The sequence below is a fragment of the Rhipicephalus sanguineus genome, chromosome 7, assembly GCF_013339695.2.
Source record: "Rhipicephalus sanguineus isolate Rsan-2018 chromosome 7, BIME_Rsan_1.4, whole genome shotgun sequence".
NCBI classification, from domain to species: Eukaryota; Metazoa; Arthropoda; class Arachnida; order Ixodida; family Ixodidae; genus Rhipicephalus; species Rhipicephalus sanguineus.
This window is the reverse complement of record NC_051182.1, coordinates 67,287,166-67,300,462: the sequence shown is the minus strand read 5'-3', so window position 1 is coordinate 67,300,462 and position 13,297 is coordinate 67,287,166. Positions and strand designations below refer to the sequence as shown.

The window sequence follows — 13,297 nt, the reverse complement described above, 5'->3', positions numbered from 1 at the left end:
ATGCTGGGGCGCGCGTACTGTGCGATGTCAGTGCAGAACACCACATGGCTGAAATTTACGGAGCCCTCAACTACGGCATGCCACTAGAGCTAAATTGCCTCTCTACTGCTAGAAGTAAAGTGCCTCTGGTTTAGCGCCCAGAAATATATTCTTTGCACTATACTAGAGGCATGACTAGAGGGCATATTTGCGAACGCGCGTCGCGTCCCCTTTTGCTCGCGGCATTTTGGCCAGCCATCGCGCGAGATATGCAATTTCCTCAGCTTTTCCATCGCTCGACTTGTAAAAGAGCCTGAGAAAAATTTCTCGCAATTTACCAGTTGTGAACACTACTATTCAAAAACTGCACAAGCTAGGATTATAGTTGGGTAGGTAGAAGGCTTCTGTGCAGTTGCAAATCCTCCCGAATGATTTCTTTGCATAGCAGTACTTCCTGTGTCATGGAAAGCGATGTTCACCACTTTAGTAATATGGTGCGTCTTTCGCAGTGGCCTGCTCTTCCGAAGCACTTATCTGCATACTTACCTGGTGTCGGACTCCCGGTGATCATACAGGCCGGTGTCCCGTGCCGAGGCCTATTCCATTGCACTGCGGTGGGCTGAAGCACGCCACTATCCCAAACCGGGGTAGGTGGGGCATGTAATTTTTGGTAGTGGGGCTAGGCGTACGCGCCAGCCCCTCTATACTGAAATCGAAATGTAGAAATAAACAGGCAGGTCGTCCTCGCCGTAAATAGGAGAGGGGTTACATGGCGATTGGTAGACTTCACCCGATGGTAGCTGTGGGCAGCGCAGAGATGAAAACTCACGCCTAGGACTTACTCGAAAGCGAAAGACATCTCTTCTCTTAAACGCCCAGCACTTTCGCCGTCCATGTCGTACATCCGTAATCTCACGTGGCGTGATTAGGTGGTCAGTTCAGGTTTAAACCAAGGCTAGCGATGCTCAAACCCAGATTAAAATGAACGAGCAGGGTCTAAAATAATATAATTACCAGAGATAACCAAGAAGTAATCGCAATAATGAACTAAAGATCACTAAAATGCTACGGAAACGTTCGGCTAACGCCCGCGCCGCGCGATAGGGCACTGCCTCGTCAAGCACGAGATTGCTCCTCCCACCGGCTTCTCCGGCGCCTTCGTCACTACATCTGAAGGGGAAACAACTTGACGGAACTTGATGTAGAGGACACGTATGTCAACTACCGCAACAAGCAAGAAGTCGATAAAGCGCAGCAGAAAGCATCGCGCACGTCGCACACCGAGTTTGCGAACCTCCCTAACAAGATCTAGTCGTGCCGGGGAAACCCTACATGCTTACCTCATGACGCCATCGACGGTTTGGTAAACGGAGCAGTGGGAATGCTACGAACGGGAATCACTGGGTACCCGTGCTACGCACTTCCTCAGGTTTCACAGTAGTGGAGCTGAACTTAGCGAAGGATTTAGAGCTACACTAATCGCTACACAAGAGCGTCATTAGTGCTAGATGAATTTTTTTCCTTCTCGGTCGATGTGTTGATTCTCCCGCGACACCCCTACAAAAGCTTTCTGCACCTAAAGTGGCTTTGCACTGCCTCTATGATCGGAGGCGTTGCAAGCTCTCTGCACCTTACCTGGCGTTTCACTGCTTCCGTAATCGGCCCACCTATGGCCATGTGACGGTGTCGTATTATGACGTCATCATGTGATGTCTCCGACGCCAAAGTGACGTCATGATGAGGTGACTAACTATTGCGATCTGTGGCGTCATATGGTAACGTCAATATGTGATTATTTTTTGCGTCAGTCGTGTTGACGCGGACCCCGACGGCCAATTTTTGCGTTTGATGAGGCATCTAAGGCTTTCGCCTTAATATACTTTCACAAAGGGCGGACACTCGCGTAAGGCCCTGCGGCCGAGTTATTGCACAGCTGTCAGCGACACGAGTGGCTGGTCAGACCGCTAATATCTTCCGAGATGTGCGACGAAAGCGCCATAAAGAAAAAAACATGGTTGATCCCTCCGTCATAGGAATCGCTATAACACGAAAGTGAAACGTGTCTTCACAGAAGTAGTGCTTATTGTGTAGTGATATATGAGAGCTTGTACAATGTCTATCCGTGTTTGGCAGCTATAGCACCGTTTGACGTGGATGCACCCATGTTGACAGCATGTCTCTATCGCGACGGCTAACGTCCATGATCATGATTGAATCGTTGTGGCAGCTGACGGTGTCAACATATATTTGGACACAGCGAATCGTGAATCTCGCGTAAGGATGATATCAACAAGCTCATAATCAACACTGGTACCCGGTAAGCGCTTCAAAGCATCGTAAATTAAGGAGAGAAACGGCACGGTGTGCGCTTTCTAGTAATGGGTAGCCGACGCCTGTGCTCATGCATACATAACACACACTGCGCTTCAGCAACACGGGAGGTAGAGGTTCGTAGCCTGAGCCGCAAACGCGTGAGTCCCGCTGGCCTCTTTCTCGCAGGCGCTGCTCTCGCTCCACCAAGGCACGACATTCGCCCGTCGAAATCGCGTGCTTTCTGCAACGCATATTGCAGCGGTTTTGTTAGTCGGTGCACTCGCAATGGAAGCAGTCGGCGGCGGAGAAATCCCGTTGGCGCACGTGGAATCTGCACTACGCCGATGAGCCGACGCACGCTAACACGAAGCCAAAGGCAAAGAACGTATTTGCGCCAAGGGTGCCTCGGCGACGACAGCGCGGCCAGTCTACCTCTCTGGTACCGAGACGCTTCAACCATGACCTCCCATATCGAAATCGCGTGCAATCTCGGAGCTAGCGCTAGTAAGTGTCGATCGTGAAGCATTACTTCTTTTCACATCTCAGAGACGGCGGCACCGCCCCGCTCCGCCCGCCGCGAAAGAGAATAGACAGATTTAGTTGAGCGTCCGCAACAACGTACGGACGCAGCCTGCCATAGGAAATGGCTGGCAGGCTGCGTCCGAACGTCGTTGCGGACGCCCAACTAAATCTGTCTAATGTGTGAAAGATATAACGCGCGTTCGCGCCGTGTCTAGCATTTCCCGAGTTAGCTTAGTCGGTAGAGCGTCGGGCACTTGCCGTCGCGGCCGCAAGGTGGTGGGTTCGACTTCCAGTGAGGTATGTTTTTCTTGGTTTTTTTCTTTCTCACCCGTTGGCGTCCATTATATCAACGTCATATCCGTGACGGATGTACTTGGTGGACCACGGCATAAAACACTTTCGTGTTAAAAAATTTGGCAGACCTCACGCCTTGTAGTAATCGGTTTCATGCGAAGCAGCAGCGAGTAATTGTCCATGCAGGATTTTTTAGCTTTGAGCTAAGCGTTACGAGGTGGATCTACGCGTTTTTGTAAGTGGGGCAGTTGTGTGCACATTGTGGGCTTACCAAGAACGTCGACTACACTGGCGTTTAAATGGTAACTTATGGTCTGACGTAACGTCAGCACTGATGTTAAAGCAAGGACGTCAGTATTATCGAAACGAAGTGCGATTTGCGGTGCGATGATATGAATATCATGCGTAACTTTCGTTAGCGTATTCCTCCGGGGTCGAGCAACGCTTGAATATAGCTTGCTGAATCATAGGAATACAAATGCAATGTGTATTAGACTGCTATATAAGCGGTGCCAACACTGGAACCACAATTGACGTTCACCCGATGACGCCTGTATCACAGAAGTACATATGTAATGTTTATAGCTTTGTTATAAAATTAGATAGCCAACACTGCAACAACTGACGTTGCACCGACATTACGCCTGCATAGTAGGGATGTTCGATTAAAAATTTGAATCGATTAATCGTTAATCGTTCGCCGATTTAGCCTTTCATGGATTAATTGCTTTCGATGTGATGTTTTAATCGATTAATCTACATTTTTTATGGGTGCTTTAAAAAGGATATCTCATTGTTTGAGAGGCTTTGTTTGTGTTTGACCTCGACCGATGTCTTTCTATCAGACGCGCTAGAGATCACATGTGCGCATTTGCGCCTTCGTGAAAATTCGCACTTTCGCCCAACGGACACAGGGGGCCCGTCGTCTTTGGGTGATATAACGGATTGAAGGATCTGTGGCCGTCATCCATGGACGGTTTGGAAGCAGGTCGTATTTACTCGAAGCCTGCCCACTCGAGCGCACCGAAATCGGAGGCGTTTTCGGCGACCACACTGGTCGAAAAGACACGCGGGGAACATGCAGCGTGGCCGAGGGTGAGGAAATCCCGCGAAAGGCAAAGCAAAGACGAGGAGGAAGAGGAAGTAAATAAGACGCTCACATTCGTAGGGACGGCATCTTTTCTCCTTTTGTACGTTAGATTTTGTGGGAACCCTCAACAATACTATAACTGCGGACTGATGTGATCTCTTCTTTGAGGTCACCCATGAGAGATTGCACAGCAACATACTGGCCTTAAACAGACCATCGGTACAGGCATCCGCGGGAAGACATGGATTTTTGCCTCCCGCTTAGAATGAACGGCAGTTGCGCCAGTGTACTCCACAAGTCTCACCTCATCGTTGCCTGAACTCGGCCCTACGCACACATCTTCGATCGTGCGTACAGCCGCAACTGTAGTAATAATAATTATTATCATTGTTATCTGGTGTTTTACGTCCCAAAACCAGGATATGATTATGAGAGACGCCGTAGTGGAGGACTCCGGAAACTTCGACCACCTGGGGTTCGTTAACGTGCACCTAAATCTAAGTACACTGGCCTCATACATTTTCGCCTCCATCGAAAATGCAGCAGCCGTGGGCGGGATTCGATCCCGCGACCTTCGGATCAGTATTTGAGGTTGCCCTCACATGTCCACACGATAGATAGATAGATAGATAGATAGATAGATAGATAGATAGATAGATAGATAGATAGATAGATAGATAGATAGATAGATAGATAGATAGATAGATAGATAGATAGATAGATAGATAGATAGATAGATAGATAGATAGATAGATAGATAGATAGATAGATAGATAGATAGATAGATAGATAGATAGATAGATAGATAGATAGATAGATAGATAGATAGATAGAAACGCTCAAAGTGCCTTAGTTTCACTAAGAAATGCTTAGCATTTAATAAAAACGCACAGGGTCCCTTATGCATTCGCCTAAGACGACGCGAAGGTGAAAGCCATCCTCTTCATCTTTTTCTTCGGTCGATATATTCATCGAACCCGCGCCCCTCAAAAAGATTTCTGCACCTAACGTGGTTTCGCACTGTCTGCCCACCGACGAATGCAAATAACACCGCCAATTCACGCCAGTTACATGTGATGACGTCTTCATGTGGCGTGAAGTTATGTGGCGTCATTATTTTGGCGACCTGTGACGTCGTGATGACGTCGTATGGTTGCGCCGTCACGCGATGACGATTTTTTGCATCACTCGTGTTGACGCCGCCGACACCGACGGTCAATTTTCGCGTTTGATGAGGCATGTAAGGCTTTCGTATTAAAAATTGGCGAAGCTTGCTGTAAGTCCCACAAGGCTTGAAACAGCGAAGCCGGACGATTTTGAAGTCTAATCTGATTGCTTCTAGGTTGTCGCTAGGCTTCAGCTAGGTGATGTTGTGTTGTTTCTAGGTTGCTTCTCAGCGCTGAGAGGTTCGAGTTAAACGACAGAGAGTTACAGACAGGACACGAATGTCCATACTCCAGAGACAGAAACTCGCGCTGAAACCGAGCGTTTGCACCTCCCATAGATCTACGGGCACGTCGTCTTTCGCGTGGGACTTAATTCCATCACTTCGGGGTCTACGGACGAAGTGGGCGAGGGCTGACAAACGACATGCGCCTGTCGTTTGTCAGCCCTAGCCCACTTCTTCCGTATTGCGCTTCACCCTCCTTGGTACCATGCTTCACCAACTATCCCAAGCTTCCACTAAGGTTTACTCAAGCTTTTTTCGATTGCTCATTACGTCTGCCTAGAAATCTTAATCGATATTTGCCGCCTGTCTACTCCCTCCTTCATTTTTAGTGGACCAGCGGTGAGTAGTGGGATTCGCCTAATTTCTGTGGCATATACCCATTGCAGCATTTTGTACGCGCCATTTTGTACACACTAAAGTTCTTACGGTTGGTTTAAACAGCTTCGCTGTTAATAAAAAATTACACCATCTCCCGCTAAAGGGGACCATGAGGCGATGCGAAGCCGGAGCACTTGCACGATCGCGTTCCGTTGGCGTTCGTTGGGCATGCTACCGACCTCGCGTCGTGGAACGCGAAGAGGGACGCTACGCGCGTCGTATCTTCAATCTAGCCTGGCCGTTAATTCGCACAGGGCGAGCGGGGAACGCGGTCGATAGGCGGGCGAGAGGGGGGCAGCGTAGGAGAGAAGAGAAGGGGAGGGGACGCGCATGCGCTCGAGCTCATCGCGGCGTTGCGCAGGAGAGAATTTCGGCATGTCTAGCCCGCGTTTCAGAGGAAGAGTGGAAAGGGGGATGGGAGAAGGGTATGGGAGAGGTGGAGGGGAGAGGGAAAGTGGAGAGGGAATGTGGAGAGGAAAAGTGGGGAGGGGAGGGAGAGGGAAAGTGGAGAGGGGAAGGGGAGGGGTGAGTGGAGAGGAGGTGTGTGGAGAGGGTATGCGCATGCGCAGTAAGGGTGGTCACGCCGCACACCACCACCACCACCACCGCCGGATTGAGCTCGACCTTAAGATACTTCGCATCTAATAAAACAAACATTTCCTTGCTGGTGCTGGGATTTGAGCCAAGGCCTTCATGCTCCGAAGGCAAGTGTGCTTACCACTGGCACCGAGGAAGGAAAGAACCGAGGAGGGGCCCTGACGTCACTCTCGGTGAAGCCTCGGTGAAGCCGGAAGTCGGCCATATTGACCGGGCAGATCCTCCTCTCTTGTTTACGTGCGAACAGCGCAGCGGAAGGCACGTCGCTCTCTCCGGCTCGAAAAACACGTGGGCAGCGTGGCGCGCCTGCCGTGGCGATCCGAAACCGACTGAACGGAATTCAACACCCTGGGCCTGTGCGATACCGCTGGGGAAATCATTTCGTGCGTTGCAGTTGCGCACGAGCATACAGCGAACGCGTTCGCCGGCTCGTCTGTCTACCCTCCGGATGCCCTTCCTCAGCGTCCGAGGTGAAAACGCAAGGAGCGCGCGAGCGCCGGTTGGTGGTTTAGGCAGTTTAGGGGCCTGGCGTTTCTCGCGTTGACTGCGGCGACGGCTTCCGTAAGTGACGAAACGAATGTTGTGAGTGCACGTAGTACGGAAAGTTCGACTAGCCATATCGTTCGGTTGGCAAACTGTGCTTCGGCTACGAGGGTTAACAAGCATAACCAAGTAAACAAGCTTTCGCTTGCATAACCGGACCTAGCCGAGCTAAGCCGCTGCTATTATTTTAAACGCTTTAGTTTTATGCTGCTGCCTTGTTTTCCTATGTTCAGCCTTTCAGCCACAATGCGAACTAGGCGCGGCGATACTGAAGAAAATCCGCGCAATCTCACGGCACTTAAGAATGCCCGGCGATGACCGACAGAGCACGCGTACTTCACGTACATACCTACATTCCGGCATTCAGACCCATGGCTAAACCAACGGAAGTTTACGAGCACAAACACGTATTTTCTTGAGGAATCACTTTAACTTGCTGAGCAAGGCGGCCACGCACCGGTGAAATGTGGCGATTAACAGTACACCGACAATGAGGCAAGCACAAGAATACGCCGCGAACTAGATACACGGACTACGGCATGTAGTGGGAATGTATTTACGACATCTATGCACGCACTGTATAGAAAACACGATCGGCCATGCGCCGCCTACTATAGTTGCATTCCGTCTCTCATGCGGCGCCCGGTTACCGTGCCCGTGTTCCACGTAAAAGCTCACCCGCGTCAGCATTATGCCACCGATGACCTCGTGCATGGTGCAGATGTGCGAATGACACTCCCACGCGGTTGCTCTAATACCGAGAGTACACTGCTAGAAGCGAACATCGCAAGCAAAACAGAAAAAGGTGTTTTAATACGCACAAGCAAGTTCTCACTGCAAACGTATAGAACACGAATCTACATATATAGGTCGGCAAAAAAAGTGGAGCTCGATCAGACTCACTCAAACAATGTATTTTCCTCTCAGAGCTCACACGGATCTGAACTCACCAAAATTTTTCTCAACCAGACTCACTCGGACTCAGGCTCACCAAAATGTTTCTCAACCGGACTCATTCGGACCCAACCTCACCAAATTTTACTCAATCGGACTCACTCAGACTCAGACTCACGGCTCGATCTGAGTCTGAGTGAGTCTGAGCGAGCCGACTCATGCGTCCGCCAGCGTGAAATTAGCTTTTTCGATCAAGGTGTCAACGCTTTTTAACATCAATTTCTCATATAATCGGTGCTCTACGATATGCCTTTTGATCTTGTACCTTCAAAGGCGGACATTTTTATGAAATACGCGACTCGCACGAGATATTTTTATCAAGAACTCCCCGTGAAAGAGCTTGCGGGGGCACCTCACCTCCCCCTCCTTCCTTAACTCACGCCTTTGATCAATAATAATTGAGGTGGCGCATGAGATATGTGTGAAGAGACTTGAGTGTAAACGCAGGCCGATGTAAGGCTGATAGTAATGCTGAAAATGAGTAGATTGGACGATAGGTCGGCAATAAATGGTGCAGCTCACTCAGACTCATTCAACAATTATATTTTGCGCTTAGGACTCACTCTGACTCAGACTGACCAAAATTTTTTTCCAGCTGGACTCACTCGGACTCAGACTCACTAAAAGTTTCCTTAACCGAACTTACTCGGACTCAGACTAACGGCTCGATCTGAGTCTGAGTGAGTCTGAGTGAGCCGACTCATGAGTGAGTTTGCCGACCTAAGGTGATGTCCTCATTTCGTCTTGCGGGGCTCGAATGTTTCGTCCGCTGTCACAAGCAGGAACACTGCACAACCGTCACTGACCTGCAAGGCGTTCGTCGTTGTTCCGTTAATTAGTTATAACAGTGGCTCCGTTCTGTCATGGTGGCTAAACCCGATTTCGCTAAGCCCTTCGAATACGTACTTTATCTGCTTTATCCGCTGCACGGTACGTGAATACGCGCTCGTTCCACGCACTGTTGAGGCCCCGTGGCTACCAACAGGTTTTGTAAACGTTTCTAGGTACAATAACCACCGGTTGAACACTGCGTAGCGAAAAAATCACAGCATAACACGGAGTGAATGATGATGAGTGGGCGAAGCTGCGGAGGTTCATCGGTAAACCGTGAATCTTCCGTGAATTCTGCCCAGTACATCATCACCGACGTGAGATCGGGCGCGTTTATACTGAAGGTTCGATGAGTTATGACGACTTGCAGCTCACTTTAATTTTACATGTACGCTGTGAATTTTCATTGTTTAGAAAACCATTGCTTTAGAAAACACCTTGCGTCTTTCGTTAAGCAGCTGGCGTCTTTTTCGTTTTGCTTTAGAAACATCTGGCGTTCTTTCGTTTTGTTTTTACAAAACATCTGGCGTCTTTCGTTGGTTTATTTCATCAATCAACGGCGTTTTGAACAAAATTTTTATTGTTTAATCACGCACAGGAGAAATCTCACCAGGCACTACCTTGGAGGTAAACAATGGCTGCTAATGGGAATGAGAGACAGAAGAAGTCGGCTTTTAGCTAACACTTACACTTCTACAGAGACAGAAGAATTCGGCTTTTAGTTAACGCGCACGCTGCGAATTTTTTATTGTTCAACAACGTACAGGAGAAATCTCCCACCGGCACCACCTTGGAGGTCAAAGGGTAAGACTTGTTACTCACTACTACGAGCACGACGAGGGACGAACGGGTGCCGCCTTAAGGAGCTTCGCCCCTAAAACGCGGCACAAAAAAATGGATATCCGCCACGGTTCGGTACGAGACCTACGGAAGCGCTCAAGCCGCTGCCGCTGCACAACACTGCACAACCGCCACGTAACCATAACAACGCCGCCATTGTGGATATGGCCGCTATGACGTTATTTCCTTCACATTTTTCAGCGAGCGCGCCGGCTGGGCATGCCCTCTCCTGAGTTCTTTCCTTCCTCCGTGACCACTGGGCCTCTGACTGGGCTACACAAATATGCTTGATGAATGCGAAGAAATGCTTTTATCTGACCGTCGCTTACACTCAGCCTCGTCCCGAGAGAGTGCAGGGAACTGCGTAGATTTCGAGCTTTTGACGAGCGCGTCTTGCCGAGACGCGGTCAGCTTGTCTGCAAGACGACGGCGAAACCAAGTGGACGCACCTTCGCGTTCCGCTCATTTGATAGAGATGCGTTCTACGTTCCGCTGCACGCATCGTCATTCTGCGCACGCGCACTACAGTTCCTACTACGCGTTTGTGTGTAAATCGCTAGCATACGCAGGTCTGACCGGAGCGAATCATAAACGCTCAGCTAAAGGTGCATATCTAAACCAAATGAATACGTTGTACCTGCAGTGCAAAACCAATGTAAAAAGAGAACGCCTTCTATGCAGGCTTCACCAAACTTTGTTATAGTTCATTAAAAGTCCTATGCAGGGCACGATGTGGAGCCGATAGGAGGGATTGTACACAACATTGAAGCTTCTCCTTTGCGAAAATTTAATGCCAGACACGCGTTTCAATGGTCCTCCTGAGACGGCTGTTAGAGATGCTCAGGAATAGTGAAGGGAAATTTCGTCGATTGTACCGATATGCACCTAACCCGGTCATGTTATATGTGTTCTGCCGGCTGCAGCGAGCGAGAGCCTCTTGAAAACGGTCTCCGCGGCCGAAGTATTTTCGGTATTACGGTCGATGAAGGTGGGTTCAGCCGCGGGCCCGGATGGCCTGCATACGGAGTTTTATAAGGAATTCTGGCCGGAAATCGGTAAAGGCCTTGTAGGAATGATAAATGAAATCCTATGCAATGAGAGGGTGCCGGAGTCGTTAAAAGAAGGGAAACTAATTTTAATACCTAAAGAAGGTAAAGATCACCGACTACCCGGGTCATGGCGACCGATAACCGTACTAAATGCCGACTATAAGATATTTGCGGCGGTCCTGGTGAGCCGACTCAAACACTGGTGGCCAGATGTGATATGCACCCAACAAGCGGGCTCGGTCGTCGGTAGAAACATCTTTAACGCCCTGACGCTCACTCGTGACCTTCTCGCCTACATGGACCACACAAAGACACCAGGCCTTTGCGTATCCCTCGATCAGGAACATGCATTCGACCGAGTTCGGCACGAATACCTCTTTGCCATATTAGGAGTATACGGATTCCAGCCAAAAGTGATCGATCTGTTCCGGATCATATACAGCAATATGACGAGTACCCTGGTGATAAATGGGGTGGCGAAGGGGAAGATACGGCTAACCAGAGGCGTTCGACAGGGGTGCGCCTTGAGCCCCATGCTGTTTGTCCTATGCATCGACCCCTTCATACGCTCGATATCGGCGGACGCAAAAATACGCGGACTCCCCCTTCCGGGAACAGAGACGGTGACAGTATCTGCGTATGCGGATGATGTAACGGTTTTTGTTAGAGACCTAGATAGTTTGTTTCAGGCTCTGAGGCGCTTTGAAGATTACGGTAGGCTCTCGGGAGCGAAACTAAACATCAGTAAAAGCAGTGCCTTGGTGCTGGGCGACCTGCACCAGACGAACCTACCTCGTAATCTAAGGATAGAAAAAAAGATAAAGATTCTTGGGGTCACGTTCGAGCAAAAAGGAGTCGCATCAGATGTCTGGGACGATTTGGTACAGGAAGTAGTGGATTCCACACAAAAGGCAATGAGGTGTAACTTCTCGTTTGCTGAAAAGGCATACCTCATTAAGTGTATCTTTTTGGCACGCGTCTTCTATGTTGCACGTGTAACGTTGCCTCCGCCACCAGTGTTGCAGGTTCTTCACCGAGCCGTGTTCTCCTTTTTTTGGGACGGAAGCACGGAGCGCCTCCAGAGAGACGCGCTACGCCTACCGCGGTGCCTCGGCGGCTACGGTCTCCCATGTATAGGGGCGATGGCGCAGCTGCTCGCACTTAGGACCAGAGTGTCGGAACGGAACAAAAACCGAAAACGAAAAACGAAAAAAACGACATTTTTGACCGGAACGAAAACGTAACCGAAACTTTATCTATTATTTCGTTCCGGAGTGAAACCGAAATTTTTTCAATCGTTTTTCGGTTCACGAGAAAACTTCGCAATCCGGAACAACTGAGCTCATGCAATGTGCATATCTTAGGATACAGTATTAGCGCGTACCTCAGGCAGGGATTCCAAAGTAAAGATATGTTGAAATAGTGCGAAAAACGAAAACAGTGACAACCAGAGATGTTTATATTAACGCAAGTAGACTTTTGTGTGCCTGTCACGCAGGCCAAAGTGGAGAGGGCATTGTCGACGCTGAAGTTTGTTACAGCGAAAGCTATTATGAGATCACAACAGCTGATTTTGGCGTGATGGTTGTCCGCCGCCGCCGGTGTCCGTGACCACTATCGCGTGAAATAAGAAAAAATGAAATGAGAAACAAACTTCTAGGATCGGATGGGATTTTAACCCGTGCCCTCTGCGTGGCGGTCAAGTTTCCACCACGATGCCACGCTGGTGCTTGTAACGCCTGCGCAAAAATACTCTCTACATGCGTCATGTCGGGCAAGGAATCGTGTTAACATATGCAATATAGCGTGGCAGAAGAGTAAAATAACAACCAGTCAACAAACAATGCTAATTGCGCAAAGCGTGTGTGGTTTAATGCTTCCCAGCAGTGTTGTGGAGTTGCCACTCCAGAATTGGAATGACTCCTGAATCATTCTACACTTTCGCGACCCCGGAATGAAATGGGAATCGAATGGGGACAACGCTTGAAGGAATGGAATGGGAATGTATTGAAGCGCCTTTTGCACGGAATGAAATGGGAATACAATTACGTCTTTTTTCCGAAAACAGAGCACGTTTTCTTCTACGTGCTGTTTTTTAAACTTGAAACATTAGTAAGTCAGAGCCTCGAAATTAACAATAAAGCAGTATTTTTAAAATGGCTTGGCTAATTACAAGCACGGTACATTTATAAGAAACGCGCCTGCTAGAAACCGAGGCGTAAGTTGTGTACAAACAAATGCATTATCCCAGCAGATGCTGAAGGGAGAAACAAGTTACCCCTGCGCGGTTCCCATTGATACCCCCACACGAATATGACGAATACTCTGTACACAGCCTGATCTTTATCTCACGAGCAGTTCAGTACCTGACACACGTAAATAACCTTTGCGACAAGGAAGATATTGCATGTATACCTGCGCAGAGGCCTGCACAGAAAGTTCTCCTCACCCCATCCA

General features: G+C 49.1%; 1 non-coding gene across 1 annotated transcript; it reads left to right on the top strand.

Moving 5' to 3' along the window:
* The first annotated feature begins 517 nt into the window (after positions 1–517).
* On the top strand, positions 518–681 carry LOC119401033 (U1 spliceosomal RNA). Its single transcript, XR_005185373.1, has one exon. It is a non-coding gene; the product is annotated as a U1 spliceosomal RNA (small nuclear RNA).
* Positions 682–13,297: the final 12,616 nt, after the last annotated feature.